This window comes from Myotis nattereri (genome assembly GCF_964212035.1).
Source record: "Myotis nattereri genome assembly, chromosome: 10".
NCBI lineage: Eukaryota > Metazoa > Chordata > Mammalia > Chiroptera > Vespertilionidae > Myotis > Myotis nattereri.
The window spans coordinates 9,231,575-9,253,973 of NC_138085.1; positions in this window are offsets into that span (position 1 = coordinate 9,231,575).

The following is a 22,399-nucleotide window of genomic DNA, read 5'->3' on the forward strand; positions in this document are numbered from 1 at the left end:
ACGTGGTGACCACAGCTTGTCCTACCAATTGTAGGTGGTGCAGCCTCGATTTCAGCTGCACATTCTCCTTCTCCCGCTCGAATAGCTTATCAATCCAATACCAAATCCAATGCTCCTGGAGATGGTCCTCGGTGTCCATGGAAAAATAATCGTCTCCAGTCGGCACCTGGTCAGCAAGAACACACATGAGAGCCATCAGGTTAAGGCCCCTGGTCATGACAACAGCTCTTCCAGTCACTGGACCCAAACCAACAACCTAGGGATGACCCTGCTGCCGCAGGAAGTTCTGTCTCCACCTTTGAGCCCCTGCCCTTCTCCTTTAGGCCAGGCCAGATGGAAAAATCCCCGCAGGAAGACACTGTTTAAATTCGGGAAGGGAACTCTGTGAGAGCGTCTGACATGTACAGCCTCGGTGGTTGGACGCGTGCACCTGCTGACAGGTGTGGGACGAGGCTGAGCCACTTTCTTAAACAAGGAAGGGGTGTGGCTGAGAGTCTGTCCTGGCTTTGAGGGCCGAGTCTAGGCCTCTCACAGTCACTCCACTGATCTGGGTCCTGGAACAAAATTCAGACGAGCTTTTGTTCAATAGCAGGTCCTATTTGAACATGTCACACACCTACTCTTAGAGAAACAACAGCTCTGGGCAGTTTCCCGGAAATGAGGGTCTGTAAGACCCAACAAGCAAACAAGTACTATGGCCTCTGTGTGCCAGGCACATGCTGGGGGTGGAACACAATGGTGGGGCCCCTACAGGCAACCTCACGGGCGGCGTCCACTGCACTCACTCCTGTCCCAGTGCCCAGCACACACCGGGGAGGCGTTCGGCTCATCCCCCTCATCCCTGGTCCCGCCCCACCCCCACAAGCCCTCCCGGCACCACTCAGTCTCAGGGGGACTGAGTCTCCCCTGAATGCCCTCAGAGTCTGCCAGCACATACACGGGGACGTGCCCATTTCTCTTGGCGGGCTGTTCTCCAAGGCTTGCCCCACTCACGGGTTCTAACACCTGGGAGATGGGCCAGTAGCTCCTGCTTATCCACGTGTTCATTTCCCCGCACGGGCCAGAACCCCGGATTCTCGGTAGAGGGGAAACCGTGCACCTACCACCAGTGGACACGGTTCTGGTCAAAGCCTGGCAGCCGGAAGGGTTTGGTCAGTGACTCTGGCTTCACCTGGCAGCCCCCTTGCTGCCTGTCCCCGGCCCTGCACTAGGTGCTCTCTGTCTCTGCCACATTCACTCTTCACAACAGCCCCCAGAGGGAGGCAGGGACAGTCCCTTCCTACACACGAAGAGGCTGACTTGGGTCAATTAAGGAATGAGCCCCAAGTCACAAAGCCAGCCAGGGGTGAAGCTGGGCTTGAATTCAGGCTGGAGAGGTCCAGTCCTGTCTCTTCACTGCCCTCAGCAGCCTGTACCTTATCCTTAAGGAGCCCGCGTGGGTAAGGAGCCCCAACCACTATCAGTGATGTGAGCCGGAGCTCATGGAGGGGCTTCAACAGGAAGGAGGCCCAGCTCTCCCCGCTTGGCCACTGCCCCCAGAATTCTCATCTTGAGTCTACCCACCAGTACTCACCAGTCTCACCATATTCTCAGGCCCTGAAGGATCCCATAGCACAGCCTCTCGGTCATCCTTATAACCAACTCCTACTCAGCCTTCAAAACCCAGCCGGAACTGCCCACTCTGAGGACTTCAACTCCACTCTATCCCACCCACTGAGTCAGATGCTGGGCACCCAGAGTGCCCACTATGAGGCAACACTGAACTGGCCTGTGAGCCCGCCCCCCCCGCCCAAGGCTATTCCTGCAGGGCAGGACTATGCCACTCCTCTTCTCATGGGGCCCCCAGAAGTGATCAAAGACACTTGTCAGCTGAACCACACCATGAGGGGGAGTCAGAGGTGCCATGTGAGTTGGGCCCTGAAGGACCTGGGGAAAGGCAGGATGGACAAGTGTCCAGAAGCAGAGTGCAGCATGGAACGGAATGATCTATAGCTACTCTTCCAGTGGGCCTCAGTTCTCTGGGGGTGCCAACCTTCCCCATGTATCAGGCAGCAGAAACATCTAAACCTGCTTTGCACACCCCACCACCGCAGAAGTGAGAGACCAGACCCCGAGAAGCTGTGCCCAAGTCCTCAAGTGGCAAAGGCTGGGCCTGGAGGAGGCAGAGAGTGTGAGACCACCTGCCCCGGGGCCCGATCTTAAATCCAGCTCCTACCTGCCTTGCCACCACCCGCCCTGCCCCTCCCTGCACGATTGGATCCAGGGGCCCCATCTGTGGACAGGACGTCACGTTATAAGCTCACTAGAAACGTGTTCCTATCGACGCCACCCGGTGCCAGGGCACGAGGGGCTCAGAGGTGCCTGGACCACCTCTTCTGTGATGGACTGGACAAGGCTTGCTCCACACCCAGCAAGTGGAGTGAGAGCTGGGACTCCCCTGCGGAGCCTCCGCCGCCTCTGGGAGCAAGCCCTGCCCAGGAAGCTCAGTGCCCATCCCTCTCTGAGGGGCAGAGACAGGCCCAGCTGGCCCTCAGCTGCCCAGGACCCTCAAGGCACCCGCACATCTGCGATCTGGAGGCGGGAATTTCAGCCAAGGACAAAGCATGGGACCAGAGGGACCTTCCAGGCACTCTCTCTCTTCCTCTGTCCTCCACCCTGGGCCCTGGCAGAGGTGGGATGAGTGTTTGCAGACGGAAGTCAAGGATCCCCTGGTGCACCCCCACTTCCCAGCTGTGCCTAGAGGCGCCTAAGCCTGTCTCCTCAGGTTGTGGCACTGACACCCTCCCCTTTTATGTTTCTCAGTGGCGACACTGGATGGCCACCGGGCCATCTGTGGCTCCCCCTGTACCCATAGGAGGGCCCCGAATGGTGGGTGTCCACGTGACAGTCGTGTTTGGCTCTCTGCTCTGCTGCCCGTCACACCCGGCACTGTCACCGTCCGAAGGAGACAACACCTCTGGTTCCCCCGTCCTTCTCCCCAGGTGGCAAGGCTTTTCATGCTGAGATGGGTTTTTACTTGACCTGTGAGGTCACTACCAAGTGCCTTGTGTGTGCCAGCCCCAGGCATGCTGTCGGAGAGGCCCCTACCCCTGCCCTCAGGGGCTCGAGCTGCACACAGGAAACCTGGCCCAGCAGGGCTGACGGGAGGCTGTGCACAGCCTGCAGGGCTGTTGGCACCACTGTGATGTAAGCATGTGGGCGCAAGCTCTGTCCTCTCTGCTCCCTGGGCCCTGGCACACGGGCCTTGGAGAACAGTGTGACTCATCCTCTATGTGGCCTGGTCTCCATGGACCTCTCTATTTCTCTTGTAATTAATTTACTAATGCAAAGTGTAAGGCATTACTAGTTTCACAGCAAAATGATTAATTGACTAGAGGCCCGGTGCATGAAATTCCTGCTGGGTTGGTCCCTAGGCCTGGCTGGAGATCGAAGTGTGAGCGTCTGGCGTGGAAGGGCAGGTCACAGCTGACCTCTGGGCCCGTGGCCCCCATGCAGCCCCCTCACCCCTATACCTGAGTCATGGTGCCCAAGTCTCCACACAGAGATGCGGTGAGCATGGCCAGACACTGTGGGCCGGAGAGCAGTGTAGGCCTCTGGTCCGCCCAGTGGTGTCCCCCGGAAGCAGGGAGGGCAGCACGCTCTCTCCTGGCCGGCCTTGCAGACCAGCTCCTGCTCGAACCCACCAGGAGCCCCACAGGCCCCTGTGGTCCTGGCTGCTGTGGCCTGGCTCACCTTAAAGAGGTTGTGCGGGTGCAGGGCGGGCTCCTCCTGGGCACCCAGCACCTGAGCTCAGGAGCTTCCCTGGCGGGCGAGCCCTGGTGTCCCGGGGGAGGGTTGCAGGGGGAGTGAGAATGAGCTTGTATTCTTACAGCACCTCCATCCCTGTCACCCCCCGCTCCCGGGTAGCCAGCAAGAGGTCGCAGCGCATTGCCAATGCCAGCAATGTTCCACGCCACCCCTGGTGGTTAGCGCATGTCATAGCAAGCAGTCGAACTCCTGGCCTCCCTGTGAAACTCCCATCCAAGGGGACAATTTGCATATTAGGCTCTTATTAAATAGGATATTAAAAATGTTGCTGCTGTTATCCAGAGGCACACACCTTGAGAACACGGAACAGGGGTTCCCACGGGAAACCGTGCAAAAGCCCAGAAGCTCCCCAGTGCCAGGAGCGAGTCTCGCTTTGTGTTAGATCCCCTGCTCCTGGCGCAGGGCTTGGTGCCACACAGGCCTTCAGTCACTGCGTCTGCATGACTGAGCGAGGCTGCTTGGACAGGCCCAGAAAAGACACGGAGACAGAGGCTGAGCCCTGAAACCCACCCCCATGCACGGGGCAGAGTGTTGGCTGAGATGTGGGCCTGCCTTAGGTTCCCCGTGTGCAGGAGGCTGCGGAGGCGGCAGCCTGGGGAAGCTTGCACATGACCTTCCGCAACCCTCCTACCTGTGAGTGAGGGTGCCCGCGCCCCACACCTGTCTGTGCTGCAGATTGATGCCTTTCATCACCAGCAGGGTCAGGGGACCATTTCCAGGACAAAGCCGAGAGCTGGCCTCCCACCCCCACCCCTCCTGGGCCGGGCTGCTTGGGCACAGCACCCAGGGTGCCTTCTCCCCAGGGGGCAGAGCAGTGAGCCACCAACATTCCTGCGGGAACAGCCACACCCTGAGTAGGTGGGAGGAGCAAACAAGCCTGGAAGAGGGGGTCCTGAACCCACTGCTCACGTGAGGCAGTTGGGTGCATGGTCAGAGCATCAGTAACCCTGCCTGGGTCTTGGTCTCCATCCCCCCTCAGCCCTGACACCCTCCTCTGAACAGACCCATAACCTCGGGATCCGAGTAGGCTACACCACGGAGAGCTTCATATGGGACTTGCCCAAATACCAGGTATTTTACCTCTTCATTGTATAAACCTCACGGACTAGTACAGTTATCTCTATTTTATAGATGAGGAAACAGTCCTGGTAAGATTTAGCCATAGAGATTACAAGGAGTCTTAAAGAAAAAGATTAGTGAATTGAAAGTCATCACTATAGCATGAAGGAGGAGAAGGGAAAGTCCTAGAAGAATCAGGGCCTTTCAACCACAATCCCAATCCTATTCGTTCCACTACTAGAGGGAGCCCAGGGGTCGCACAGACAGTCTGGGGTGCAGGGAGAGCGCCAACTGGGGAGGCATCATGGCCCCTCTGCCCTCTCCCAAGACAAAAGTGCCCGCAGGCCGCCTGCCCCTGCTGGGCTCCCTTCCATGCGGCTGCAGAGAAGTCCATGTCTTTCTCCTTCTGCCTGAGGCCCATCGCCTCCATCTCCAGCCTCTCCATGCGCCTCGCCTTCTCCCTCAGGGAGTCCAGCTCAGGGAGGGGGCAGGAGCAGCCTGGGCGCTGGCCGCCAGCTCCATGTTCTGGGAGGTGGGCAAAGGCAGGGGACCTGGCTCAGGGCACCCTCGGGGCTGGGGAAAGGCCCAAGTCCCTGCAGCCCCAGGAGAAGCCAGGGGCGGCCAAGCTGGTCCATGTGCAGGCCCCTGTGTGGGGGCCCCACATGCTCTCACTGCAGCATGTCACCCCCCAGCAGCTCCCAGGACAACTGGCTCTCAGGCAGCGCTGCTTTGAGCGGGAAGGAGAGGTGTCCCAGGTCACGATCCTGGACCTGGGGCCCCGTGACTGGGGCGTCCCAGCCCCCCACCCCCGGCCCTCACGATAGGCCTCCTGCTCACATTGCGCCGGGCCTCCTGCAGCTCCAGCACCAGCTGGTACAACTGATGCCTGGCGTCCGCCAGCTGCTTCGTCTTCTCCTCCCTGGGGGCGAAGAGAACACGTGGTGAGGGCTCCTCAGAAGCACCCGGAAAGCCCACCACCTGGGAGACCACAGCGGGGAAAGAGGGGGTCCTGGCTTCTAGGAGTGAGGAGGGCGTCTGCACGTGGGGCTGCAATAACGCTCTGGAGTCCAAGGTGAGCTTTAAGTTGTCACTGCAGCTCTCAGACTTCACCACAGACCTGAGCTTTCCTCTGAGGGTGCGGACAGGGAAGGAGCCCCCAGAGCCACTGCTCCCTCCACAGCCAGGCAGGCAGGGAGGCCCACTGGCAGGGAGGTGAAGGCTGGCAGCTTCCCAGATACCGGGCATGGTGCCATCACCAGCTGCAGGAAAGCGGGAGCAGGTCCACCAGACGGGACGGGAGAGACACATCCTCCCTCCAGCCAAGAGCACCCACACTGGGCCCGAGGCTGAGCGGCAGGCTGCTGCTCTGAGTCTGCCAGGTCTGGACTGGCCAGAGCCCTACAGACCCAGCAGAACCCTGCTATGCAGGCCCGGGGAGGGGAGGGAGCGGGCTAGCCCAGGGCCCAACAGGGACCCAGCTCACAGCAGAGCCCCGTCACCCCACGGCACTGTGAGAGGTGCCCCGTTTGCTGCACCGCATGGCAGTGAACCACATGTGTGAGCAACGGGTGGTGACACAGGACCCAAGAGCGGAAAGACCGGGTCACTGGGGGACTCACAGCTCCTGCCTGACACCGCGCAGTGTGGCCTTGGTGTCCGCCAGCTCCACGGCCAGGTGCTGCGTGTCCTCGCTGGGGCGGCTGCTGGTGATCCACTCCTGGGTCATGGTCACGACCAGCTACAGCAGGGCAGACAGAGGGGTCTCACCGGCGTGCTCCTGTGCCCGGCACAGTGCCCGCACTAGAACGTGGTGAAGAATGGCCAAAAGACGGAAGAAAGTAAAAGAGAAGATGGCAGCCGAGACTGCAAAGCCAGGAGGGAGGCAGGAGAAAATGGGGAGTTTTTAAGAAGCGAGGATATATTTAGTGAGACAGAAGGGCCGAGGGAATGGAGCAGGCTCCCCAAGCTCAACCTCCGTCCTCACACAGGTGTCTCAGGGGACTGGGCCCTGCAGGGAAAGTGCCCACACCCTGCCCCCTCGGAAATGGGCCAGGAGGACAGACAGTGTGCACGCTTGAGGGGAAGTCAGGATGAGGAGTGCGGCCATAACTAGGGCCCCAGACCCAGGCCCCTCCCCACCGTCCCCCAGGCTGTTGAGCCACCCACAAACACACCTCCCTGTAACTGTCTTGCTCAATTAAGAGCCTCCTGAGGCAACAGGTCATGTTGCTGGAGAGAAACTCCAGCTCCTCCAGGGCCATGTCTGGGGCCTCCAACCTCTGCAGGTTAAACAGGCTCTCCTGGTGGCGGGTCACCTGAGGGCACACAAGGGTAAGGTGCTGCGGAGGCCGGGCAGGGAGCAGCGCTGGGGTCCCCGAGAGCACCCACCTCCCGAGGCCACGCCCCCTGGGACCTAGGCCCACTCTCCCACAGCTGACCCACCTCACTGACATTATTAACCCTCAGCCACCAAGTTCCTGTGGGGGGCGGGCAGGCTCCTCAGCAGGTGCAGCCACACTCTGCAGCCCAGCTCTTTCCTCGCACACCACTGCTGCTGTCACACTAGCTCGAGGAGGACACTGACTTCCCACCAGACAGCACTCCTCCCAGTGTGGGAGCTCCCTCAACTGTCCCAGGGATTTCAGTCGCACACCACCCATGTGTCCCACAAAGAGGGTAAGCCTGGGAAGGGAGGGTCAGGAGGGATGGCATCTTATTCTTCAAATAAAATCTAACGCGAAGATGGCAAAACATTAGAGCGCTTATGTCAGAAGGTTGGGTCCATGACAATCTTATATTTTGAGGAAACCGTTCATAACATGAAATACTTCTCAGGAGAGCCTGTATCTCATCCCCACAGGCCACACAGGACCACCTGGTTCCCCCTTTCTGCCGGGTGTGAGCGCAGGCCCACAGCCTCATCCTCACTGGGCAGCCTCTCCTCCACCTGCCGACATCACCTCCTTCAACCCAGGGACATGCCCTTGACGGGGAATCAAACCTGCGACCCTTTGGTCGGCAGTCCAACACTCTAACCACTGAGCGAAACCGTCTAGAGCCTGGACCCGCAGCCAGCCCCCTGGCAGGAGCAGGTGAACTCATCTCAGTCCAGGGCTGGAAGCGCCAGGGGGTCCTGCACCTGGTGCATGGGCTCCAGAGTAGGAAACCCCTCAGGTTCCCAGGCCAGGACCTCTGCCCCAGTATGGAAACCTGTGAAGACACCTGAGTCCCAGGACTGCCAGGGCCCAGGCGGGTGGGGTCTGTGGAGACCCCAGGGGGGCAGGAGAGGAGCCAGGGCACCCGCAATGGGACAGGGAGGCAGGTGTACTCACCCCCGCCACCAGCGGGCTCTGCAGAAAGAGCTCCATGAGCTCACGGACAGTAACGTCCATCCTGAGGCTGTGTCCACCATCCATCGCTATGCACACAGGCTCTGGGCCCACCGTCTCAGAGCCCACCAGCTCTGCGCCAAGCAGTGCCAACGGCTACTCGCCCCACATTCCAAATGGCTCATCACCCCACATTCTAAACTGCTGTTTGCACCACATTCTAAACTGCTATTTGCTCCACATTCGAAAAAGGCTCTTTGCCCCAAATTCTAAACGGCTCTTGAGCCTGTATTCCTAACTGCTCTAGGCCCCATATTCCAAAGGGCTCTAGCAGGGAGCACAGCTGGGTCAGGGGCTGTGGCAGCTCCCGGCCAATGCTAAGTGCTTTGGAATACACAAAAATAATGACACACTCCCTATGAAATTTAAAATCATTCTGGGCACATAAAATATGAGGAAATATAAAAGGTCTATGTCTACATCCTATGTACTTATAAATGTAAATTAACCACTTCAACATAATTTTGCCAATCTCCATTTTTAATTATTTTTTCCATCAGCCAAATTGCAGAAATTTGATCAGTTCCTTTGAAGTAACCATTCGTTTTATTTTGTTAAGTCTGACCTAGTAGCTCAGCTTGGGAGTTCTCTTTCCCATCACAGTGAACGGAGACCCTCCAGTTAGTAGTTCATACATTACAACACCTAAACCCACCAGTCAGCTGCCTACAAAACGATTTGATAGAACATTAACTAGTAAGTAATTTAGAGGAAAGAAAAATGAACAAAATAAAGCTGCATATTTGGGAAATATTTTAACAAAAAGAGCCTGTGCATAGCTTTCTGTGCATGGAGCATTAAACTAGCACATGCAAGAAAGACATTTAGAGAACAGATATGCAGGTATGTCAGAACAAATTTAAACATCTAGGTTGTCAATCAATGAACTAGAAGTGTTTTAATTATTTTCTAAACTAGTAATCGTTTTATCTTGGTTAACTAAAAAATTTATTTTGATTTAAAATAAATTTAATTTTTTAAGTAAATGAAATCTTTGGACTTATGATAGAGGGGGGACAAAGTACCAATTAGCATTTTTAGTAACTATCCAGCTCCAATAAATATTACAAATTCCCTAAAGTCAAAGAACAAAAATGAAAAAAAAGCCCACCTACAGGTGTTATTTTTTCATACTCACCTAAATGAATTCCTCTTATAAAACCTACCAAAAGTCTAACAGCCTTCATTTGTGGGAAGCATGATGAGATTTAAAATAATGCAAAACAAAATGTGACCGAAATGGGAAACAAATTTATAAATGTAGTTACCTGAACTGAGAACACAGCAAATGACATATAACTTAGAGATTCTTGATAAATTTCTTTAATGATTATGCAAATCAGGATTTGAATAATGGTTGATTATATGAGCTTATGCCAATGAGATATTAACTGGATACTAAAATTTTAAACTCTCTGCTTCCAAATTTCAGGGCCAAGGTTTCAGAGAAATGCACCAAAATTTATGGGACTAGAACTGTTTTAAAGAAAACACATAACAGTGACATAGAAAACAGGGTCAGGCAGACTGAAACCACAAGAGTGAGTGCAAGCCAGGCACAGTGATGAGCACGGTGCACACATTATAGCTCATTCAATCAACTCCCACTGACTTAGCTGAACTTTGGACGTCAGGTATGCAGAAATTCTAGGAGTAATATAAGGTTTTCTTTCCTGAAAACCGGTTCCATGCCCTGGCTGCTATGGCTCAGTTGGCTGGAGCATCATTCCATACTGGGTTTAATTCCAGTCAGGCCATATACCTAGGTTGTGGGTTCAATCCCCAGTCAGGGTGTATATGGGAGGCAACCAATCAATGTTGCTCTCTTACCTAAATGATTTTCTCTCTCTCTCTCTCTCTCTCTCTCTCTCTCTCTCTCTCTCTCCATCTCTGTCTCTCTATCTCTTCCCCCTCCCCTCTAAAATCAATAAGAATATCCTCGGGTTAGGATGAAAAGAAAATGGTTCTATTAAATCTTAGAAAACTTAGAAAGTAATTTTCAAATTTTAATAGTTATAAATTCCTATCAAAATTCCCAATAGTTTCAGAGAATACCTTGACTTGAACTAAACCAACAATTCAATTATTTTATTTATACAAGCAGTTTTACTGCCATCTGAGTCAGACCCTCAGAATGTTCTGCCGTTGGATTGGAAATCGATACAGCTCTACAATCAGATTCCTAGTTGTGAAAAGTTGAATAATAGTCTTTAAACATATGATGAGTCATTAGCAAACATCTCTACACTTAAGATATGTGGATGTGGGATTTTGCAAGGGAATGAGGAAGAGGGGAGGTGAGAAACAAAAAAGTCAGAATCCCTTACTTGGAGAAAGTTATTAATAAAGCAAAAGTGTTAACAACTGGACAGCCCTAACTGGTTTGGCTCAGTGGATGGAAGTCGGCCTGCGGATTAAAGGATCCCTCTCTGGTTAGATTCCAGTCAAGGGCATATATCTTGGTCGCAGGCTCGATCCCCAGTAGGGGACGTGCAGGATGCAGCTGGTTGATGTTTTTCTCTCGTCGATGTTTCTAACTCTCTGTCCCTTTCCCTTCCTCTTTGTAATATCCATAAAATATATACTTTTTTAAAAAGATAAAGAACTGGACAGGTGTGTACCCTTTCATTCATGAAATAAAAATATGTGACCTAGATTTTATAACATAATTACTTAGGAAGCCTCTTCTCAGCCTTCATTTTGCAAATACAAAGAAAGTGGGAAGGAAAAAATTGAGCTCTTTAGAGCAGCGGTCACCAATCTTCTGGACCTCACGGACCACCAGTGGTCTGCGGGCCACCAGTTGGTGACTGTTGCTTTAGAGGGCTTAGGAAAACAGAGACTATCTTGGATTTTCTTTCTCCAAGGAGTGTTACAATGATTATTTCTGTGGGAGAGATAATCAACAAAGTCTCCAGTATGTCTACAAAGTTAAAAGCACAATTGGAAATAAAAAATAGGAAAGATTCCTTTTTCAATGCCCTCTTACAAAGCAAATATCAACCTAAGGTGACACAGCCAACTATATGTCCTGTGTATTTTTCTAACAAAAATCAATAATGCCAGAAAGCGCTGTCCAAAATCATCAAGCGCAACTCAGCCAGGAGCAGTGGACAGTCTGCGCATTCAGTGACCCCTCTGCACTGTGCTGTGGCTCAACTGAGTCCTAAAAGAGCAGGCCCCATGCAACAGAAAATGAATGATTTTGGTTTTATATAGAGTTACCAGTGGTGCTTTGCTCAAGATACAGATTCTTTTCATGGAGATAATGTAAAAATTATTATATGAAGAATTAGTTGCTTTTGAAGTTTCCTTTAACAAAGTGTTACTCTATAAAACAAAAGATGATCCTCAGCAGTAAACCTTGAAAAAAGGGAAATCCAGAAAGTCCTAACCTTTCTATTATCTTTTCCCTCACAACCCTAGATACCATAATGTGTTCATGTATACAAAGCAAAGGAGAGAAAAAGTAAAGATAAGGCAACACCAGAAAGAGGACTCTGTTAAAAACTCTACCTAAGCTATTAGCTAGGATTCTTGTTATACAGTTTATAGCGATATATAAAGATGTGTCAAAAACAGAACATACCTTGTCATGTCCTGAATCTCCGGCTCTGACAGTATCTGGTGCCATGTGTTCAACAGTGCCACAGAACAAAGACAACAAATCGAAGAGGTATGACAGGCAACAGTTTCTGGTGGGAGACAGGAAATTTTGTAGGTCATATTTTATGAACTACTAGAGGCCTGAGCCAGGCCTGCACCCTCTCACAGTCTGGGGCTCCCTGTGGGCAGCTGGACAGCCTTAGCTTTGCTGCAAAGGCAGGCTCCTGCCACTGCCACTGCCCCTGCACTCGCCAGCTGTGAGCCAGGCTTCTGGCTGAGCTGCTCCCCCTGTGGGAGCCCACTGACCACCAGAGGGCAGCTCCTGTGTTGAGTATTTGCCCCCTGGTGGTCAGTGCGTGTCACAGCATCACAGCTTGGTCTTTCTGCCATTAGGTCGATTTGCATATTAGCCTTTTATTAGATAGGATGATATAAAAAGGCTAGGATAACATAGCTAAATTCTATTGTGATTACTGTTTATTGTACCACCTAAAAAGAAATAAATGAAACACAGACCATATTTTATTTTTATTTATATATGTATATATCATAATTAAGTAGATTTTATATACTTATTAGCATCTACCTATGACACCAGGAGGTCTCAGTTTGATTACAGTCAGGGCACATCTAAATATCCTTTTTTTTAAGGAAAACCTTTATTGCTGAGAGCATTACAGATGCCCCCCTTTGCTCTCCAGGGCCCACATCCACCCAGATCCCAACCCTCGCCAGACCTTCACCACCCTATTTTCTGTGTCCTTAGGTAATGCATATATGCATATAAGATTTTTCCTTAATATCTTCCCATACCCCTCTCACTTCTTTCCTCTGAGATTTGTCAGTCTGTTCTGTTTCCATGCCTCTGATTCTATTTTATTCATCAGTTTATTTTGTTCATTAGATTTCTTGTTCATTTATTTTGATTTTTCAATTCAGTTGCTGATAGATATGTATTTATTGCCATTTTGTTGTTCATATTTTTTCTTTTTTTCTTCTGCCTCTTCTTCTTCTTCTTTAAGAATACCCTTCAACATTTCATGTAATATTGGCTTGGTGGGGATGAATACCTTTAGCTTTTTGTCTGTGAAGCTGTTTATCTGATGTTCAATTCTAAATGATAGCTTTGCTGGGTAGAGTAATCTTGGTTATAGGTTCTTGCTATTCATCTCTTTCGTTATTTCTTGCCACTCCATTCTGGCCTGCAAAGTTTCTGTTGAGAAATCAGCTGACAGTCATATGAGTGCTCCCTTGTAGGTAACTAATTGCTTTTCTCTTGCTGCTTTTAAAATCCTCTGTTTTTCTTTAACAGTTGGCACTTTAATTATGATGTGGACCTCTTTGGATTCATCTTGTTTGCGACTTACTGTGTTTCCTGAACTTGTAAGACTATTTCTTTCACCATGTGGGAAGTTTTCTGTCATTATTTATTCAAATAGGTTTTCAAGATCTTGCTCTCTCTTTCTTCTCCTTCTAGAACCCCCATAATGGGAATGTTGGTACACTGGAAGTTGTCCCAGAGGCTCCTTACATTATCTTCATACCTTTTTATTCTTTTCCCTTTTGTTCTTCTTATTAGGGGCCTTTTGCTTCCTCATGTTCCAAATCATTTATTTGATTCTCAGAATCCTCTATTCTACTGTTGAATTCCTGTAAATTATTCTTTATTTCAGTTAGTATATGCTTAATTTCTGACTGGTCCTCTTTTTATGTCTTTGGCATTCTCACCAAGATCCTTGAAAGTCTTAATAAGTCCCTTGAATCTCTCATTAATTCCCTTGAAACTCTCATTAAGGCCCTTGAAACTCTATTAAGATCCTTGAGTGACCTTAGGACCAGTTTTGAACACTGTCTCCAGGAGTTTGCTTACTTCCATTTCTTTCATTTGTTACATGTCTCATTGTTTCTGTATTTTGGCAGCTTCCCTCTATCTGTATTTGTTTCTATGTATTAGGTAGAACTACTATGTCTCCTGGAATTGGTAGAGAGAACTTGTATATTAGGTTTCCTGTAGGGCCTAGTCATGGCTCAGACTTCCCAGTCACCTGAGCAGGGCACTCTAGGTGTGCTTCTGTGTGGGCTGTGTGCACAGTCTTGTTGTAGTTGAGAATTGACTGCTGTTGGCATCACTGGGAGGAACTGATTTCCAGGCTGATGGGCTGTGAGGACCAGCTGCATCCCAAATGGAAGAGCTTCTGTGCAGGAGACACCCATATGGAACAGGACTTGTTTCAGTGGGGCTTTGGTGCTCACTGAGTCAGCTCCTTGAGTGTGTTGCTTGTGGATGTGTAGAGCTGTAATCTGTTATGATATGAAGCTGTCCACCAGATTCATTGGCTCTGGGGCCTCCAGGAGGTGCAAAGTCAGCTACTGCCTGGGGCCACCTAGCAGGAGCTACAGAGAGATCTGCAGATGGCTGCTATTTGTTTTGGGCTAGGAAGTGCCCAGGCAAGACCCAGCTGTAAAGCAAAACAGGCTGGTTCTACTGCAGAGTCTTCGGCCTTTTATTGATAGGTTTGATTCCAGCTGTTGCTTGTTTGAGATTCTAGCAAAGTCTGAAGCCTGAGCCAGGATAGGCCACTCATATGGAAAATTGGCTACAAACAGCTTGGGTAGGGCTGCAAATTGGATGGGGTGAGGTCTCAGGGAATAACCAGGGTGGAGAAAACAGTGAGAGCCACGCTGATGGAAACTCAGATATGGCTGCCAGTCAGCTTTGTGACTGGGGAGGTCCCAGCACAGGAACAATGAACCTAGCAAGCACACACTTGACAATCATGCTGGCAAGTTACTCTCAGGGATCCTTCTTTTCAACAAAATTAGATGTTTATGTTGAAAGAGTCAGTATTTTAAAAATTAATGCATAAGTCTGGCCAGTGTTGCTCAGTGGTTGAACATTCCACTATAAACCAGGAGGTCACAGTTCAATTCCGGTCAGGGCACATGCCCAGGGTTTCTGGCTCAATTGCCAATAGGGGGCATGCAGGAGGCAACCCATCAGGTATATTCTTTCTCATCATTGATGTTTCTATCTCTCTCTCTCCCTCTCCCTTCCTCTCTGAAGTCAACAAAAGTATATTAAAATTAACACACAGATATACATATGATAGGGTGTACACTACCACAGGGCATAATCTTTGCAAACCAGTCTGAGTGTACAGTATTGATGCACAACAGCATGGACTGGTGAATGAAGCACAGAGCAATCTGCCACAGCTCTCAAATCTCCCCTGTGTGTACATCCCCTCGTCTCCTACAAGGTGGTGTGCTTTGGCCAGCAGCCATCTGGTCCCCTGGCAAAATAGCACTGTTGGAAGTGTTCAAACGCATCTCTGTCTGTAATGCTGCACAACAATGCATATCTAACAGCACTCATTCTGAACTGCAGGCTGAGACTGGAGGAGGAGGAGGTAGAAGTAGGATGACTTCGATGGATGTCAACGGTCCAGTCAGGAAGTGAGACCCAGACCTGGAGGAACACAGCTGTGCCGGACAATTAGCAGGTGTGACCAGCCACTCAGACACTTGATGGGAAAGGTTTGAACATTGGGGAACAAAAGCCAGAAAAAGAAAATGGGGGGAGAGCAGGTTAGTGGGGGCTAGTTAAAGTGTGGGTGCAGGTGAGCTCAACAGGATATACACGTGTCACTGACAAATGCAAACACTAAATGCTAGAAGGCCCCAGAGAAAGGCACCGATGGGCAGGATGGTACGATGACTTCACAGAGGCCAGCTCCTATAAGACTTGGAATATTCTTTAGTTAATAAATAAATGTAACCTGTAAACTCCCCATTTGAGCCCCTTCACTAAAGATAAACCTGAAGTGCCACTATATTATGTTCAAATATAACTTAAAAAAGAGAAATTAGAATTCTTTAGATATCAAGAAAAAATCATGCATAAAAGCCACTCAGGTTGGATGTTTTGAACACACAAACGGGATTATTTTATTATATCAAATTTTCTCAAATTTTAAATTCATTTGATGTCTTCAAAATAAAATATAACTTAATATAGCATTTAAAAATAGCAATGCTGTTTATGTTACTGAAGTTATTTAAGCACATACATTCATTCGATGGGATTTTAACACAAATCAGCAGAGACCTGGTTTTATTTTTAAGTGACTCAAGGGCCATTCAGTGACTGGCACCAAGGGCTTCGTGCCCCTCTCATCGGGAGGACCTTCCTGGCCCCACAGAACTGGAGTTCCATGGGCGCAGCGTCGGGAGAGCTCCTCGCTGGGCACAGGCTTCAGGGGCTGCCCTGGGCTGAGGCGCCGCCATGGCTTCCCTGGAACCGTCACTGCTGGTGCCCTTCAGGCCACGAGTGAAGGTGAAGTGAGGAGTGGCCATAACCTCCCGTGTTCCCGTCAGTGAACTGACCTGCTAGGTGGTCAGGCCCATGGCTGTCCCCGCATCTCCCTGCAATCCTGTCCCGGCCAGAACCGTGTGGCTGTGGGGGGGTCCCAGTCTGACACAGGAGGGGTGGGGCTGGGAAACTCTGGATCCACACGGGCTCGAGGAAGGCCCGGGCTCCGTCACACTCTGCAGGGAGCAGCGGGCCTGGCGAGGTGAGGATGGAGGGAACCCCGACCTCAGAAGGCGGCTCCCTACGCAGCTGGTGCCCGCATAGCGGGGCCGCTGGGAGGACCGAGCCTGGCCTGCACTGCCCTGCCCGGCCCTGGCCACCTTCTGGGGGAGGGAACGGACAACCTGAAATGGGCGCTGCTCCCCCGGGGCTGGCTTCTGAGGCCCCAGCACGGACTCCTCACCGCGGGCTTAGCTGCTCCAGGGCCGCCCTGTGCCCTCTGTGCTCCAGCCCATGCCTGCCTAGCGCTTCCTGAGGCCATGAGCACTGGAAAGCCACCATGTTCCAGAAGCAGGGACTCCAACTTCCGGCAGGGGCGGGACTTCCTGAGGAGAGCAGGCAGCAGGGAGGGAGGGGCGGAGCTTCCTGGGGAGAGCAGGGAGGGGCGGAGCTTCCTGGGGAGAGCAGGCAGCAGGGAGGGGCGGAGCTTCCTGGGGAGAGCAGGGAGCAGGGAGGGGCGGGACTTCCTGGGGAGAGCAGGGAGCAGGGAGGGGCGGGACTTCCTGGGGAGAGCAGGGAGCAGGGAGGGCGGGGGTGACGCCCCCTGCTGGCGAAGGGCAGCAGCCCAGGAAACACGGCCACAGTGTGTCCACTCTCAGAAGCCTGGTCCCCTGATGGCGGTGAATGCAGAGCTAGGTTCTCACTGCAAGTCAGGCGGGTCTGGCTTCTCCTATGGTAACTGGCACTTAGGGAATGTCTACTTCACATCTTAATAAGGTATGACTTTCAAAATACTGTCCTGTTAATTCTGTGTTAGCACTCAAAAGCTGAATTCCAAATGTGTTTCCTTCCTTTCTGCTCTCGGAGTCCTAACCACACACATTCCTCTTGCCCAGGTAAGAAAACCACCCCCTTCCTTGCCATGAGATGGGTGCCTGTGGATGGTGAGGGTCGGTCACATACACAGCAATGAAAAGATAAAGGCACCTGAGCATCAAAAATACCACCCCCATTCTGGTAATGTCTCCAGGAAAAGGGTTACATTTCACTTTCTCTCTGTACTTTCTCACGGTGCCTAGCACATAGTAGGTGCACTTGGGGGTGACCAACGTCCCACCGTCAGGCTCTCTGGTCTTTGGTCTGAAATCCAACTACTGGATTTCAGAAGGCTAGAGAAATGGCTGACTGTGGTACAAAGGTGAAAGAAAGATCTGCTCTTTAATAAAATCTTGTATTCATAGTTTCAAACTGTAAGTCATTGCTCCGTGTGAGAAACACCAGGACAGAGGACTGAGGGAGGGTTTATCTTCTAATAATGTGCAGTGAAGGACATCTGTGCCATGGTGCTGGGCTCAAAGTGGTGGCGGGCACGCGATGGAGATGTCCCTCAGGAGACAAGGGGTTGTGCCCTCGACCTCTGTCAGCACCACACCACAGTGACTTGCTCAGATGTCCCCACCGCTTGGCTGGGGCCCTCAGAGTTGGGGGCCGTGTCACTGGCAGCTGCCTCATAACATAACTTCTGTCCTGGCAGTCCTCTGTGAGTGACACCCTTTTCTGTGTCCTTCACAACCAGAGCCAAACTCCTCCCTGGCACACATAGCTCTGCGGGATCCCGCCCTCTCTCTGACCTCATCTCACTCCGCCTGCCCTTGCTCAGGGGGCTCCAGACACGCTGACCTTCTTCTGACCCCTTGTGCACCTCAAACAGATGCTCCTTACAGCCAGCCTCCCCCTGAGGAGTGGGCCATGCTCCTCTCAGCTCTTGGCCAACTCTTGGTTACATCTCAACCTTTGGGTCCCAGTTTATGCGTGTTCTTCTCAGAATGACTTTCCTGGCCACACGGTCCAAGCAGCTTCATAGGCACCCTAGGATTTTCTCACAAGATCCCCTGTTTTCATTCTGTGGCCTCTTCACAATCTGTTCATATGCTTTACTAGTCTAATACCTGTTCTACCTTGTAGACCTTGAAGGGGGTGTCTGGCTGTTTTGTTCGCTGCTGTGCCCTATAATGTAGCATATGTCAGGCATCACTGAATATGGATGGACGGGATGCAGAGCCCATGGGGTGAATTAGTGAATGAATAAACTGATGATTTAAGAATTATGGTATTTTCCACAAGAAAAAAAGTATAACTGTGTGGTAATGGATATTAACTAGACTTATTGTGGTGATCGTTTGCAATATATGCAATATAAAATCATTAAGTTGTATACCCAAAACTAATATAATGTCATATGTCAATTATATCTCAATTTTTAAAAATGGAAAAAAGTATGATGGTGTTGATAATATTATTTAAGTTATTGATAGTACAGGATCAGAATGTTTTATGTTCAATTACAATATTTTTTACATTATAAAAATAATGTACAATCACTGCAAAAAGTCAAACTAAACAAGAAGATATACACACAGTTAATTTTCCCTGTCCTCTCTATAACCCCTCTCCTTCATATTCACCAATGTTAATAGTTTTTGTGTGTGGGTATTATTCCAGATTTTTACATAAATATATGTGTTTCTTCTTTCATACATGTGTGTGCATGTATAGATTCTACCAGACTTTTCTAGAGAGGGAATTTACACCCCCTTCAGCAATGTGCGACTGAGTCCATTCTCCTCCATCTCAACTAAGAATGGACGTCGTAATTTCTAACAATGTTTTGCAATCTCTGCTTCCTTGTGGATGAGGCTTCAGGGAAGTCATCCTCCTTCTGGAGTCCTGAGGCCTGAGAATGGAGAGCGGATCCCCCCTTCTGATGGGTTGCACAGTGACCTTGGCTAGAACACGTGGGGAGCAGGTGGTGGAGGGGAGTGGGAGGAGGAAGTAAATGGGCTGAGGAAAGTGAACATGGACGTAGAGGCTGCGTTAAGGAGACTGCCTTTGGCAGTGAGGATATACAACTTGCCGGACGGAGGTCTGGGTAAAGGGCGAGTTAGTGTATGCTGACCTACTTAAAGAAAATGCGTCTTAATGACCAAATACCTCCGTGTGTCTCTAAAAAGTGAGGGCAGTTCCTCACCTACCACACATCCTTGTCACACCGCCAATTTTCAATGAGTCCTCCCTGTCATCTAATAGACCGTCCAAATAGATCCAGAGACACAGAAGAATGGAACAGACTGTGAAATGTCAGAAGGGGCGGGAGTGGATGGGTGGGTGGGAAGGGATTAGCCAAAAACTCGTATTCATATATGCATAACCCATGGACACAGACAATAGGGTGGTGGAGGCCTGGGGTGGGGAGCAGGGGTGGGCTATAAGGGGTCAATGTGAAAAAAAGGGATATATGTAATACTTTCAACAATAAAGATTTAAAAAATAATAGTCAGCCCACCTTTATATTTTGAGACGTTTGTCTTAATTGAGAGAGTAGGTTTTAAGGAGCCACACCCACAGCAGGGAAAGCATTGGAAATTCAGGGGAGAGGGACTGACGATGGACAGATTAGCCTGGGGAGAAAGGAGGTGGTGCTAATCACACACAGAGCCAGGGTTTGAGCTGTGACACAGCAGGCAAATGCATGCTCTTAGGGGGTGGTTGCAGGGAAGAAGAGATGGGAATACAGTGCTGATGTAGCTTCTCTGTGTTGGTCCTCACATCCTCAATAATAAAAGCCTAAAATGCAAATCGACCTAACAGCAGAATGACCAGTGGAATGACCAGTCGCTATGACACGCACTGGCCACCAGGGAGCAGACGCTCAACACAGGAGCTGCCCCCAGCCCTCAGGCCTAAGGCCAGCCAAGGCGGGTGCCAGTGGGGGCTCCCAATTGCCCCACTGGTCACCCCGCAGATCGGCCCTGATTGCCTTGGGACCCTACCCATGCATGAATTTCACATACGAGGCCTCTAGTATAAAATTAAAAAAAACCCTGTCTTTAAAGACCATCTTGGTACGTTGAATATATTGCAGATCCCTGTTACAGGTGTCTGGTCTTCTGCACCACTCCAGGAAGAAATTTTTGGGCATTAGTGGCATGGTTTTAAAATGAGTGAGAAAGTAGAACCGAGAGAGAGAGAGAGAGAGAGAGAGAGAGAGAGAGAGAGAGAGAGAGATATGTTATGAGCCGTCTGAGTCCCTTGACCCTTGTAGTAGGGATAGAATTAAAGTATGCATTACTTTAGCAGTAGGTGACTAGCATAATATGGAAGTAAAAGAAAAAGTCCAGTGATGTTAATTCAATTTATTTTGATTCTCCTTCCCCCAACCCCCCAAAAAGCTGTGGAGTGGACTCAGAATCAAAGTGAAAGTAATCTCAGAGATCATAAAATTCAAATCCTATAAGTGTTTTGAGGTCTCCACGGTTATTGCTTGGCCCATGGAGTTGTTAGTTTTCTTGCAGAATATTTTCTATGACTTTTTTTTTTAATATATTTTATTGATCTTTTACAGAGAGGAAGGGAGAGAGATAGAGAGTTAGAAACATCGATGAGAGAGAAACATTGATCAGCTGCCTCCTGCACATCTCCCACCGGGGATGTGCCCGCAACCCAAGTACATGCCCTTGACCGGAATTGAACCCGGGACCCCCAGTCTACAGGCCGACGCTCTATCCACTGAGCCAAACCGGTTTCGGCTTTTTTTTTTTTCTATGACTTTTAATAGTAGATTTTTGAACCAATGCTGACAGCTATTTCTTTAATGTACCTATGGCAGAGAGAAAAATTCAAGTCCTCAAAAGTGTTCATTACATCTGACCGATGTGGGCAGAAGTTCTTGTGCTTTATAGTAGAGTCCCAGCTGCAGTCATGGTAAGTGTATACTCCATAGATTTTGTGTAAAGGTAGGGCTGCTCCTTCTCTCTCTCTCTTTCTCTCTCTCTCTCTCTCTCTCCCCCCCCTCCCTCCCTCCCTCCTTCTCTCTCAATCTTTCTTGCTGCTTAATTAGCTGTATTTCAATACCATAATTTGCTTGCATGCCATAAAATTGACATGTTTAAGCATGCAATTAAACGGATTTATGGATTTTAGTAAATGAAGAGAGTTGTGCACCCATCACCACAATCCAGTTTTTAAATTCCTCTCATCTTAAGAAGATCCCTCGTATGTGGTTTGCAGTCAGTGTTATTCTGTTCCCAGCCTCGGGCAGCCGCTCCGCAGGCTTCTGGCCTTTGTGGGGTTGCCTTTCCTGGACAGATTACAGAATCAAAATGCAGTTTTTGTGGCCCGCTTCTCTCACCAGCACAATGTTTGCCGGGCCCCGTGTGTGGCGCCTGTGATGCTGTAGTCATCTCTGTGCCATTGTTCATGGTGCAGATGCACCGCGTGTGGTTTACCCCTCAGCAGTTGATGGACATCTGGTCTGTTCCCACTTTCTGACATTGTGAGTTACTGCACTATGAACACTGAAGCTAAGGTCTGTGTGTGGACATATGTGATTTCTTTTTCCTTGGGGAGATTGTTAGGAGTGGAATGGTTGGGTCAAATGATAAATTCACATTTAACTATTTAAGGAATTGCCAGACTGTTTCCATTCCCACCAGCCACGTCTGAGGGGTTCAGTTTCCTTCTCCTTGACAAGATCGGGTATTGTTGGTCTCTGAATGTAGCCATGCCAGTGGCTGTGAAGGGGTTTTAATTTGCATTTCCTTAATGACTTATGATGTTGAGCATCTTCTCTTGTGCTTATTAGCCATTTATCTTCTTAGTGGAGATGTGTATGCATGTCTTTGCCCATTTATTTACCTCTTTACTTTGAAATAATTATAAATCACAGGAAGTTGCAAAATAGTAAAGGGGTCCTGCACTCTTTTTGCTCCAGAGGTAACATCTTACATAACTTTAGTACATAATTCAGTACATGATCAAAACTAAGGAATTGACATCATATTCAGGCCTTATTAAGGTTTTATCAGTTTACATGGATGTGTGTGTATGTGTGTGTGTGTGTGTGTGTGTTCCAGGAAGTTCTCTGTGTGTAGGTTTGTGCAGACACCACAGTGAAGGTACAGAACTTCTATATTACCTTAAAGCTCTCCCTCATGCTTCTCCTTTATAA